Source organism: Lepidochelys kempii, chromosome 2 (assembly GCF_965140285.1).
Source record: "Lepidochelys kempii isolate rLepKem1 chromosome 2, rLepKem1.hap1, whole genome shotgun sequence".
In the NCBI taxonomy this organism is placed as follows: domain Eukaryota; kingdom Metazoa; phylum Chordata; order Testudines; family Cheloniidae; genus Lepidochelys; species Lepidochelys kempii.
The window spans coordinates 23,844,511-23,856,999 of record NC_136381.1 but is presented as its reverse complement, the minus strand read 5'-3'; positions in this window follow the sequence as shown (position 1 = coordinate 23,856,999).

Below are 12,489 nucleotides of genomic sequence, written 5' to 3'. Positions count from 1 at the left end.
GAGGCTCTAGAGCTAATATGGTCACCCTATTTTTGTGTGATACTACTGTAGTTATGGTAAAAGGAGGCATTTAAGCTGGAACTCTCTTGCTTTAAATAGAGGATGGGTCCCTGGATTTTGATCCAAAATACTTCAGTTCTCTTGAAATTTGAAATGCTATCAATCCCATCTATGGTTTCAGGGATTTTGAGGAGGACTGGAGGTTGGCTACAATTGGTACTGGATGTGTGTGTCGACGGTTGGTTTGGGGGGGCGGAAGGCAGAGATATTTCCTTGTTTTTTTCTTTTTGGTTGGTAATTTGTAGCTATGAGGAAGTTGAGACAGTTGAGACATAACCGATGGATTAGTTATTAATGGGGACTGTATTTCAAATATCTGTCAAAGGGCACCCAGAGCCTAACATTAATAATCCCTAGCTCTTATACAGCACTTTTTGCCTGAACAAACAAATACATAAATAAAACAATATAACCTGAAATGAATAATTGCCATGTAGATGACATGCAGACTACAGTTTCAGAGTGGTAGCCGTGTTAGTCTGTATCAACAAAAAGAATGAGGAGGACTTGTGGCACCTTAGAGACTATTTATTAGGGCATAAGCTTTCGTGGGCTAACACCCACTTCATCGGATGCATGCAGTGGAAAATACAGTAGGAACATGAAAAAATATACAGAGAACATGAAGAAATGGAATGGCAATACCTATTTTTTCATGTTCTCTGTGTGTATGTGTGTGTGTATCTATCTTTCTTCCTACTGTATTTTCCACTGCATGTATCCGATGAAGTGGGTGTTAGCCCACGAAAGCTTATGCCCTAATAAATAGTCTCTAAGGTGCCACAAGTCCTCCTCATTCTTTATGCAGACTACACTGCATTTATATGAAATGTTTTCTCCCTAATTATTTATCCTTTTTCCACTGTCCAAATGGAGGGCTGTATTCCGCCCCACTCTGCATGAGCATTCTCGGGACAGGAGTAGGATGACCAGATAGCAAGTGTGAAAAACTGGGACACTTTTTTGGGGGAGCCGGGGGTACGGTATAGTTGCGTATATAAGACAAAGCCCCTATGTTGGGACAGTCCCAATAATATCAGAATGTCGGGTCACCCTATAATAGCTGGAGTCTCTTTTTTTTAATGAAAATGGAGGTTCTGGAGAACAAAATGACAACTCCCCCTTCGCCCCCGCCCCAAAAAAAGTCTCACTGACCTGGTACAATCCAGCCCAAAGTGAACCCTGTAAAGGGCATTCCATGGGGCAACATTTCCAAGTTTTGAATATGCAGATAGAATATTAAGTGAAATTCAGTGGCAAATGAGTTGATGGGTTCAATCCATTTTCTAACAGACAAGTGTTCACGTCACAAAACTACCCTATTCTAACTGGAGAGAAAGATGAGCGTGGAAGCAGAACTATCGTGTCCCTGCTAGATGTGGTCTCTTGGGGTCAGCGTTGAGGAGCATCGATGGGTCTGTATGAGGACAATTGTACTGCCACTGCTTATGCTGTACCAACCCTAAAGATACAGGCCTTTGATCTATGAACCCGACAATCCAACAACTTTCCAAAATACAAAATTAGATCAAAAATTGCTAAAGGAATATTTAAATCTCATAGAATCCAATTCAGCTACTTTTTATTCTTACGGTAAATAATGTACATAGGGTCATTTACTAAAATATGTAGGACTCTGGAGTGCAGCTCAACAGGTAAGATTTTTTGTGTTTCTGTGAAATCTGGCTCCATAACAGTAGCAACAGCAAATCTTAATAATTTAAACAGAGTTATCATGACTTTCCTTGTGTCTGACAGCAATATCTGGATTTAAATTATAAGGGCAGGGCCAACTAGGGGAAAAATAACTACGTCAAATCTGTGTGATTTCTGCAAAGTCCCTGTAGATATCCTGTATATCTTGGCAAAAAGTGTTATAGATTTCTACTTTTCAGCTCATGGTGTGCTAGTTACTAGAAACAATATATAGATAAGATACAAACATAAAAAGCAGTACATTCTACATACATCTGCATATTACAATAAAAACCACATTAGACAAATGATTTGAATTCCAATATAAGTTTATTCAAACAAAACTAACAAAGCAAAAGGCCAGTTTTTTTCATTTCTTACTTGGTCAAAACTCCCATTGAAGCCAATCCAGCAGACATGCAGGGGGATTTGCAAGTTTGTGTGGGCCCTTTGGAATGCAGAGCCGGTCCTGAAACTTGGAATTTTTTTCCCAGATAATTACATCATGCAAACAATGCTACACATGCACTACTAACTGAAACATCTAACCAACTGTTATTAAAATATGGTTTGCTTTTAATTTAATTTTATGACATGTGAGTTGGGGAGGGGAGGAGATAAGGGGAGTGTGTCAGAGTATTTCTTATAGACTAACAGACTTATTGGAGCATAAGCTTTCGTGGGTGAATACCCACTTCGACGTCCAATACGTCTGTTAGTCTATAATGTGCCACAGGACTCTTCACCGCTTTTACTGATCCAGACTAACATGGCTACCCCTCTGATACTAGAGTATTTCTTGTTATCTGTGTCCCTATTAACCTAGCACATGTGCATCTAATGCATTTAATGTCCTGTTAAATGTAAAATGAAACTGTAAAATGAAATTAAGAAAATAATCGGTTCTAGTTTCCAGATAAACAAAAACACTGATTCAATGTAAACAAGGTTTAATGACAACACAGTCCTAATTTCCAGTTGGAGTTGCTGCCTGATAAAGCTGGATGGAGGAGGAAAGGCCCCTCCAAGCTATGACAAACCGCCTTTTGGTAAATGCTTTTTTTTCTTTTTTTTTCTTTTAATTTTTGACCTTTCACTCAAGTCCTAATAGATCAAATGTTGGAAGAAATAAGAAAAACATTTCTGAGCGAATAGCTGAAATTAAAGGTTCAAATAGCCTCAGTCTCACGATAGAGGCAGAGGGCCAGATTGGAGCCAGCTGCTGCATAGAAGAACAAAGGGAGGAGGCAGTAAGATCATCTTCCCTCTTAGTCCCCCCACCCAGAGGGCCTGGCACGATTATAGTTCCTGTGCTCTCCTGAGGGCTTGTCTACATGTAACTTCTCAGGAAAATGAATTCAAATTAACTTTTAAAGTGAATTATACTTGTCTACGGAGAGACACTCAGGAACATTAATCTGAATTAACTAAAAGGTTTGAATTAAAAGTGGGTTAATTAAACTGCATTAAACCCTGTGTGGAAACTCTCATCCAGAATTAAAATGTCTTAATTCTGTTTAGTTTAATTCAAGACCTCTTTAAGAGTGACCACACAGGCGTTTAATGAAATTTAATTAATCCACTTTAAAAGTTAATTCTGAATAACTTTCTTGAGCGTCTCCATGTACATAAACCCTTAGGTGGACTGCTCCCTGAGCACTAGTCAACCTAAAGGGGAAGGAAACAGTGCCATGGTCAGCAGAGCTATGGAGGAGAGCACAGCTACACCCATTGCCTATAGAGATAATCTGGTTTAGAGCGACAGGCTGTGTGTGTCAAAAACAAGTTCCACAGATTTACCACAAACAATCTACATTTTGGTAATATGTTTTTACTTCCTTTTTGACCTTTTACTCAGCATCGAATAGAAAACATGGCTAGAAGGAATAAAACAAATATTTAAAAGTAAATTATTATTGTACATTATTTTGTACTGTCATAGTTCCCAGTACGCCCACTCATGGACCAGGATCCCATTATGCTAGGCGCTGTACAAACACAGAACAAAAAGATGGTCCCTGCCCCAAAGAGCTTAACATCGAAGCAGAACTTGCCACTAAAAGGTAGAGGCCAATTTTATTCTATCTGGTTCAGAATCCCATTTTCCAAAATAGAGGATAAATTTTGCATGAGTAGCCACTCCTCACCTCCTTAGACAACTATGACAGCTACTGTATACAGATTCCTCTTTGGTAGACACTGGTTCCTAGGAGTGTACACCATTTCCAGAATGTTTTTGGAGAACTCAAAGTAATGAAAGATTTGCTAGATTCACTAGTAATCCACAAAGTATCAGTGGAAGGGCTGGAGGAATCTACCAGGATAAAGATTAAAAGGGAGCTGAGGTAAATGCTTAGCACAAGAAAAGAAAAAAAGCATCCTTGCTAAACCATCGAGTAGATTACTATGCAAACAGAGACAAAAGAAGCAATGCTTGGGTTGCCGGAGAGAGGTAACTTTGAATTTCCAGATTTTCTAATGTCTCTGCTTTCTGCGAAAGCTACAGTATTCTTGAATGTTCTCCACTCTGCCCTTGGCAATTGATATATATTTACAAACCTTAACTCTGAGTCAGCAAAGCTTTTTGCCATATGCAATCAGAGTCCTGTCCAACTCTTCAGCATATTAATGGTCAAGATGATTTGGAGGAGGCAACTCTCCATTTTGCCCTTCAGGACAAATTCAAGATCAGTAATTCACTATCACTGTCTAATACCACAGTGTTTTGACATCAGATGTCATTGTGTGATAGTATTTTGCTAGCTAACCATTTCGGGGTCAGCTAAATAGTGACTACAGAATATGGATCAAACTCAGTTACATGATGGTAATACCACAGATTTTGAGTCCGGCATTGGCCTTAGATGGATATTTTTCACAGTAGATACTTTCAAAACCTTTCACCCTGCTTGATGGAAAGTTCCTGCAGCCCAGGGATCACTTTGGAGGAGAAGCAGGTTTCATTTGGCATTTGTCTATATAGAATATGTATTCAAAGGGTTGCTGAAAATCTTCAGTTTCTTCAAATGAAAATGCTGAAAAGTAACATTCTGATTGACTGTGTGTTAAGCATACAGATTAGATCATTTTGGTCTGGTGCATTTGGCAATACATCAAAATTTTTCTTTAATAAAGACTCCCTAAAAAACTGATAGCATTTTCTCAAAACCTGTTCGAGTATATCACCAATTTAAATGGATTATGTTGGTCTGACTAGCAACCCTAGTTGAATGGTTACAAAAGCCATTATTCAGCTATCTGTTGTTAATTGATGTGACCCTAAAATCCATAGCAAGTACCCCAGACCTCAGTGGTGGTAAAAAAAAAAAAAAAAAAAAAAAAGAAAAACCTTAGAAACTGATTGTTTTATTCACTCTGGCTGTCACCTTGATGATTCACAGTGTGAGCTGCTAACGACGCTGCCTTTTATTTTTAGACAGCATCCTTGGTGTTGGCAAAATGCTTTCCAGGGAGACAATTGTAAACTGTAGAGAACACATCCGATGAAGTGAGCTGTAGCTCACGAAAGCTCATGCTCAAATAAATTGGTTAGTCTCTAAGGTGCCACAAGTACTCCTTTTCTTTTTGCGAATACAGACTAACACAGCTGCTACTCTGAAACAAATGTTTTAGAATTTACGGACAAGAAGCTCAGTCATAGAATCAAAGCCATCTGAGATGGAAAAGACTAGATCATTCTATCCCTCCCCCTTACAAGTGCATGTTTGTTGGTGCACTCTAGTTTGAAATGACTGAGGTCAAGTCTGGGCTACAGCCTTCTGATGGCATTAGTTATGTCAGGCAGGCTTGTGAAGAGGAGTGATTGTCCAGTGTAGACATGACCTAGGGCTTGTCTACATGGGAAAGCATTACCAGTTACACCATATAGTTATACTGCTTATAACCCCCTGAGTGGACACACTTATTACAGCAGAAGAGTAGCTTTTTCCGGTTTAGCTTAAACCCTTTCCTATACAACATATGCATAACAAAAACAGGGGGGAGGGGGAAAGGCCTCACTTATATGAGAATGACTGTCACCCCTTTGGGGTTTACTGGTATAATTTCATCAGTTTAAATTCACACCTTAGCTTATATTGAATAAATGTTCCTGTGTAGATGAAGTTTTAAACTCCTTTCTCTCAGAGGTTTGGTGGCAAGCGGGGAAATGCCATATCAACTAGATAGGACCCTACATGTGGAAGAGTTCCTCTACACATCAATCTTGTATAATACAGTATTTCCACAGCCATGATGTTTTATGGTTCACCCATAGGCTCCCAATACCATATATTTTGCAGTGTAAATGGATCAAAAGACTGACCCTTGTGGGCCACTCCCATCTCCTTACACACACACACACACACACACCCTACTTTCCACTGCATTCTGTTGACTTGTCCCATAGCTTGTGATGAAGTGTGCATTTCTTAGAACTAGTTTCAGAGTAACAGCCGTGTTACTCTGTATTTGCAAAAAGAAAAGGAGTACTTGTGGCATCTTAGAGACTAACCAATTTATTTGAGCATAAGCTTTCATGAGCTACAGCTTCATCCGATGAAGTGAGCTGTAGCTCACAAAAGCTTATGCTCAAATAAATTGGTTAGTCTCTAAGGTGCCACAAGTCCTCCTTTTCTTTTTTCTTAGACAGAAAGATTTAATTCACCCCTGATGAGAGGGGCAGACAGAGCTGCCACCACTCTCCGCCAAGGGAGACAGCTTTAAACTACGGTTGGAGTTCTCTAGAAGCCTCACTAGCACAGGTCTCCCAAATGGCATGTCCCCACCCACTTTGTGGGCTGCACTGACTGACTCCCAGCAGAGTTCGTGGTGGTATGCCAGGCACCATGCCTGGCAGACTATTCAGGCCCAGCCATCTTTTGCTTTAGGTGAAAGATTTAATAGGCATTAATTCTCAGCAAATTGACAGGTGTTTATTAGACTTTTCTAATCCCACCTCTAGCTGAAATATAGTGGACAGTAGAGGATCCTTTACTGTTAGTTTAGGATGCTGAAGTATCTGACATGATCATTTCCAGCCCCCTTTTTGCTATCAACATCGAAGAGATTAGTGGTAGCTCTGGAGGAAGATGATTTAATACCAGTAATCATAATAGATTCCATCAGGTGCATTTCACAGACTTTACAAAAAGAGGCATCACTTCACCAGCTACTGAAATGGAAACGTTGCTGGGGTGGAACACAGCTATTTACCATTGCTCAGAAGTACTGCAATAGAAAAGAATTTAGAGCAGAGAATGAAGATTACCAGTTCAAGTGAAACTGCAGGGGCAATTCTGGTAGGCAGAATGTAATTACTGACACTGGAATTTATATAGGACATCCTGCCTATTCTTACACAATATGGTGGTTAATTACTACAAGTGGTTAAGACAGTAGTTTTACACCTGACTGGCTGGGCTGATTGAAACAGATGTAACGAAATAGGTTCAAGAAGGTGGGTGGAGAACAAAGGGATGCAGGTGTCCCATCCACTGTTGACTGAATCTGCCTACTGGCCCAGGGCAGTGCCTGACAGCACACTCTGACATGTGAGTCAAACAAAAGGCATGGGCAGTAAAAATTGCAGAGATCATTATTTTTGTTCTGCCTTGACATAGGATTGAGAAAATTGGACACAATTCTCAGTCATTGACGCTGACAAAGAATATGGTCTAAAATGGTCCCTGTCATCAGTGAATTCTTTCACAAGCCAAAGGAAAGATATTTGGGAGTGCGTGGACAGGGGGTTGATTAATCACTGGTACATAACATGCACTCACAGACTAGTGCTTTCGACAACTTTTGCAAACACACTGCAGCAATGTATTTCTTGAAAGAGTATTTTTGCTGACAGATTCTTTCCACAACAATTACGGAAAGAATCATTGCTGGAAGACAACAGCTGTATTTCCCTAGTAACTTTGAAATCCATCTGTTTAATCGATATGTTTATATAGCTCCCCATTGCTTCTTAGATTCTACAGTGCTAGCGTGATACAGACAGCCTTCAAAGCTGCTGGAGAAATATGAATATTAGTTTCTAGTCATTATTAGCATGGGTAGAGCTGTACATTGCTTTAATTAAATTAATAACATAATTTTGATTAGATGAGAAAAAGACAGAGAGAGTTGCTGATTTGGCAGCAAAGTTTACTCAGGGGGGCACAGGACAAACGAACCCACCTTGCCTAATCAATAAATCCACCTCAACCCTGACCAGGCACACCCACTTGAAGGGGTGGGAGGAAAGTTCATTCTCCACATCTCTTCACTGTGTGGTCCTTTTCACTTATAACACCAGTAAAGGAGGCCATGTGAATGGTAGTGGTGGTGGTTTTAGTCCTGGAACAGGGCTGAACCAACTAAACTTAGGAGCAGCTGTAGAAGCAGCCAAAGCAGGGACTGCTGCACTGGGGGGAGAGGGTAAAATAGGGCCCGGATGGGGCAACCCTCACCCTAGCACCTCTCTGGATGCAGGACTGGGGGGGGGGGGGGGAGAACCAATGTTCCCTCTAATTTTTGACAGGCCATGTGCTCAAAAAATGTCTTCTGTGCAAATTGTTGTGCTTCTGTGCACGTTTTTGTGCAAGCGGTGTTTCACCGTGTGTGCAGGGTTTAGGATCTGTGTGTGCACGCCCAGGCGTACACCTTAGAGGGAACCATGGGTGGGACCCCTCTACTCTGGGGAAACTAAGATCCAGTTGGTGCCTCCCCTCCACAGTCATGTGGCCATGGAGAAAAACTGCAGAGACGAGTCAGGGAGAGACTCGAGCCAGGAGGACTAGAAGCAGCTAAAGTAGGGACTTCTGGACATTCAAACTCTCTACAGGTTTGACTGAACTTTCTGATTGGCTGTGGACTAGTGTAATTTGGGGAAGTGGTTTTATTTGGACAGACTGGGTTTCGTCGGCTTACCTCAGATTTAGGTGTGGACGCATGCATGTGCTGCCAAAAGGTGTCTTCTGGTTATTTTGGTTTAGCTTTAACTCATTCCTAATCAATTTAAGATAAACTGAAGTTAATCTTGTGAGACAAACCCTTAGAATTGGTACACACTGCAATCACCCTAGATTAATGAAAAGCATGATTTAGAACCAGCTTAGTTAAACTGATGCTGGGTCTCTGTGTTTCAAGACCTTGCCAAGGAGTCACTAATATAATTTCCTTTAGCTTTTTCTACTGGTACTTATATCTTTGCTTTCCTGGATTTTCTCATTCTTCCATTCATTTTGTTCTATAGTTCCACACCCACTTTTTGTCTCTCACAATGAATTTGTCATCCTAGAATTTTGTGTCACCTGAACAGGTGATTTTCATCCTTTATTTTCAAATGGGAAATACTATTTAAGAATTATGCACTCCTACCCTTCCTGTGTTGTTTCTACTTCAGTATCTTTTGCCACCATGGTCCCTCTTTTTTGCCACTGGGCTCTGGTGATCACATGGATCACACTACTACAAGCCTCCATTGACTCCCACAGGAGCTGGGTGGGGCCCACAATTTGCTATTGTAATTTGAGGCCCAATCTTACAGGTTGCTGAGCAACCTCAGTTTCCAGTGATGTTAATGGAGATTGAGGGCATTTAGCACTTTGTGGAGGTACTTGGTACTTTGCAGGATCAGGACTCCAGTGATAAAAACAAACTGTGGGCCCAAGTCAGCTCCTGTGGAAATGTATGAAAAAACTCTCATTGATTTCAGTGGGAGCAGAGTCAAGTCCTGTGGTCCCAATTCTGCCTTCATATAAGTCTAAGGGAAATTTCTGTGTGTTGCACCCATTAAAAGGAAGGGAGAGCTGGGTCCTGTATTGCAAATGCTATCTGCAGCTCCATCTCGAACACAGTGAAGTTATGGAAAGCAAATACAGGCCACAATCCTACAGAAGGCTGCAAGTGGGCTGCCCCCTGAATTCATGCATAGCAGCATTGAAGTTAATTGGTCTTCCTGGGCATACAGGGTTCCATATGCATGGCGCACCTGGCAGGATCAGGGCCAGTTACAGGTTTTTTCCACCAGAGAACTTCCCACCCTGCTCCTGTTAAGCCTAAAAATCAGAAATTACAATATGCTGACTCTCAATAGTTCAAGCACTGGAACTCTTAGCAGCAAATGCATGACAATTTTTTTCCTGTTAAAAAGTTGTGCTAAATAGATATTCTTTTGAAAGAATCCTGATTTGTGGCCAAAACAAAGCCCACAAGCAATCATAATAGGAAGGCTTCTTCCTCCAGGTTACCACTGAGGTCTCCTAGGTCTTGCTCTACACCTGATGAATGCAGATGCTTGTTCTTGAGCTAAATTGGTTCAGCTCTGGGAATGGATTGTAGCCATGATATAGATACCGTGATACAGTGTCTGTGTGTATGTATACATTTATATCTGTATATCCAGTTCATGGGAATTTGTTTTTAATGAGGCTTTAAGTGTTGTATTATGCATAGGGGTTTTGTTTTTTGTTTTTAATGGAATTCATCACCATAGAATCTAGAGAACTTATAACAGCTGGTCAAAAATGCCAGTTTTTCACAGGAAATTTAAAACTAAAACTTGTTTTAATTGAAATTTCCCATAATGTTTTGGGTTTTGCATGAAAAACTGAAAGCAGAATGTTTTTGGTTAAGAATTATGGGTTTCAGGACAACTGAATTTCGCTGACACCCAATCATTTTTGCAGAAAACATTTCATTTTTGGTCCAAATAGCAGAAAATTTTCCATGAATATTTTTACTTTCAATAGGAAGATTTTCAAAAAAATTTTTGACCAGTTCTACCTCAAGTGTTAAATGAAGCCCTGCAACCCTCCTGCTACTATAGATGGGGAAATGGAGGCACAGAGAAGTTAGTGCCTTGATTTGCAGAGGTGCTAAGCTCCAGCAGCTCCCATTGACTTCAGAAAAGTACAAGTGCCCAAGGTCACACAAGAAGTTTGTGGTAGATTTGGGAATAGAGTATTAATTACTTAGGTGGGTGCCAGCGTCAGAAAGCATCCCTATCCTAGAGAGCTATCTTCTTTAGTACTTGTCTGTACAGTGCCTAAAAATAACTAGCTTCTATAGTCTGGCTCATCCAGAGATCTCAAATCACCTTACAAAGGAGGAAAGTATCATCCCTGTTTTGTAACTGGGGAAACTGAGGCAGGGAGCGGCCACGTGATTTTCCCAGGCCGTAAGGCCAGTGATAGAGCTCGGAATGGAACCTTGTTTTCCTAATTCCAGTTCAGAGTTCTACCACACTCCCCACCCCATCTACCATTGTACCCAGCACAATGGGACTCCCAATCAAGAATCATGGACCTTAAATATTAACCTAATACAAGTAGTAATGCTAGATTGAATCCATGCCGGTTGTTTCCTTTCCATTTCCTCAAGCCACAAGACCATCCTTGCTCTCTTCTAGGTCTGAAAAATTGCCAAATTGAAATGAACTGTTCATTGACATGTTATTGAATTGCAACCCGGAAATCAGGCATGTGGCTGTAAATTTGCTACCATTAAAGTGTGCTGCAATAGCTGCAAAAGCACTATAGAAAAACAACATGAATTAGTCATGATCTTATCAAAAATATTTTATTTATGAAAGTAACAATTATACTATACCACCTATACTGGAAGTACATTGAATAATTGCTAGAATAAATACAGGCAATTAATTCAATATCTTATAGAATGAGAGGATTTATTTGACATTTGAATGTTACTCAAGCTTTAACTTACAACATAAATAGTTAAAAGGCAAACTCAAGTTTTTTTAAAATGTTTTTTTTGCTTGTTTTTAATACTGCTTGTTCTATTTTGTAACCCACAAAGATCAACTCTTCAATCATGAACATAGTATAACATTCAAGCAACCATGTACCTTAACATAATCAGACAAGAAGGTAGTGTGTGTCCCATTCATTCTACAGCAGAATATATTCACGTCTGCATATAAAGGAAGGTGAGCATGCTTCTAGGTTGTTAAAAATATCATATGCTGGTTTCTGCTTTGCGACAGTCCTTTTTATGCCAGAATCCAAAAGGGCATATATTTATATGCAGCCAATGTTCTATCATTCTTTATATAGGTTTCAGAGTAGCAGCCGTGTTAGTCTGTATCCACAAGAAGAAAAGGCGTACTTGTGGCACCTTAGAGACTAAAAAATTTATTTGAGCATAAGCTTTCGTATTTTAAGGCTCAATGCTGCATTCCTTTGGCTAACATCCTGGTTAAGGACTGCAGAATTTAGTGCTAAAAGTGACTTTCCAAAGCTTTCAAACCCAGTGTCCTAAATTATATTTAGGCCAGGGAAGTAGTAGATTCTCCATCTCTTGAAATGAAGACTGGATGTCTTTCTGGAAGATATGCTTTAGTCAGACACAAGTCATGGGGCTCTGTACAGGGGTAACAGTGAAATTGTATGGATTGTGTTATACGGGAGGTCAGACTAGATGATCTGATGGTTTCTTCTGGTCTTAAAAAAAAAAAAAGATATATGGATGTCAGTTTAGAAGCCTTATTTAGGCACCCAGGGTTTGAAAATTGTGGCCATTTTTGTCTTCAATGCGTTGACTTTTTATCCTAAGAAAATGTGCACTCTCTGCCTGGTCCTGAGCAATGCTGAGCATCGCAACGTTCATGGAAGTCAAAGCGTTGTGGGTGCTCAACATGTCCTAGGATCAGAACCTGTAGGCCCAAATCCTTCTCCCATCAAAACCAAAGGGAGTTTTGCCATTAACTTCAATGGCATCAAG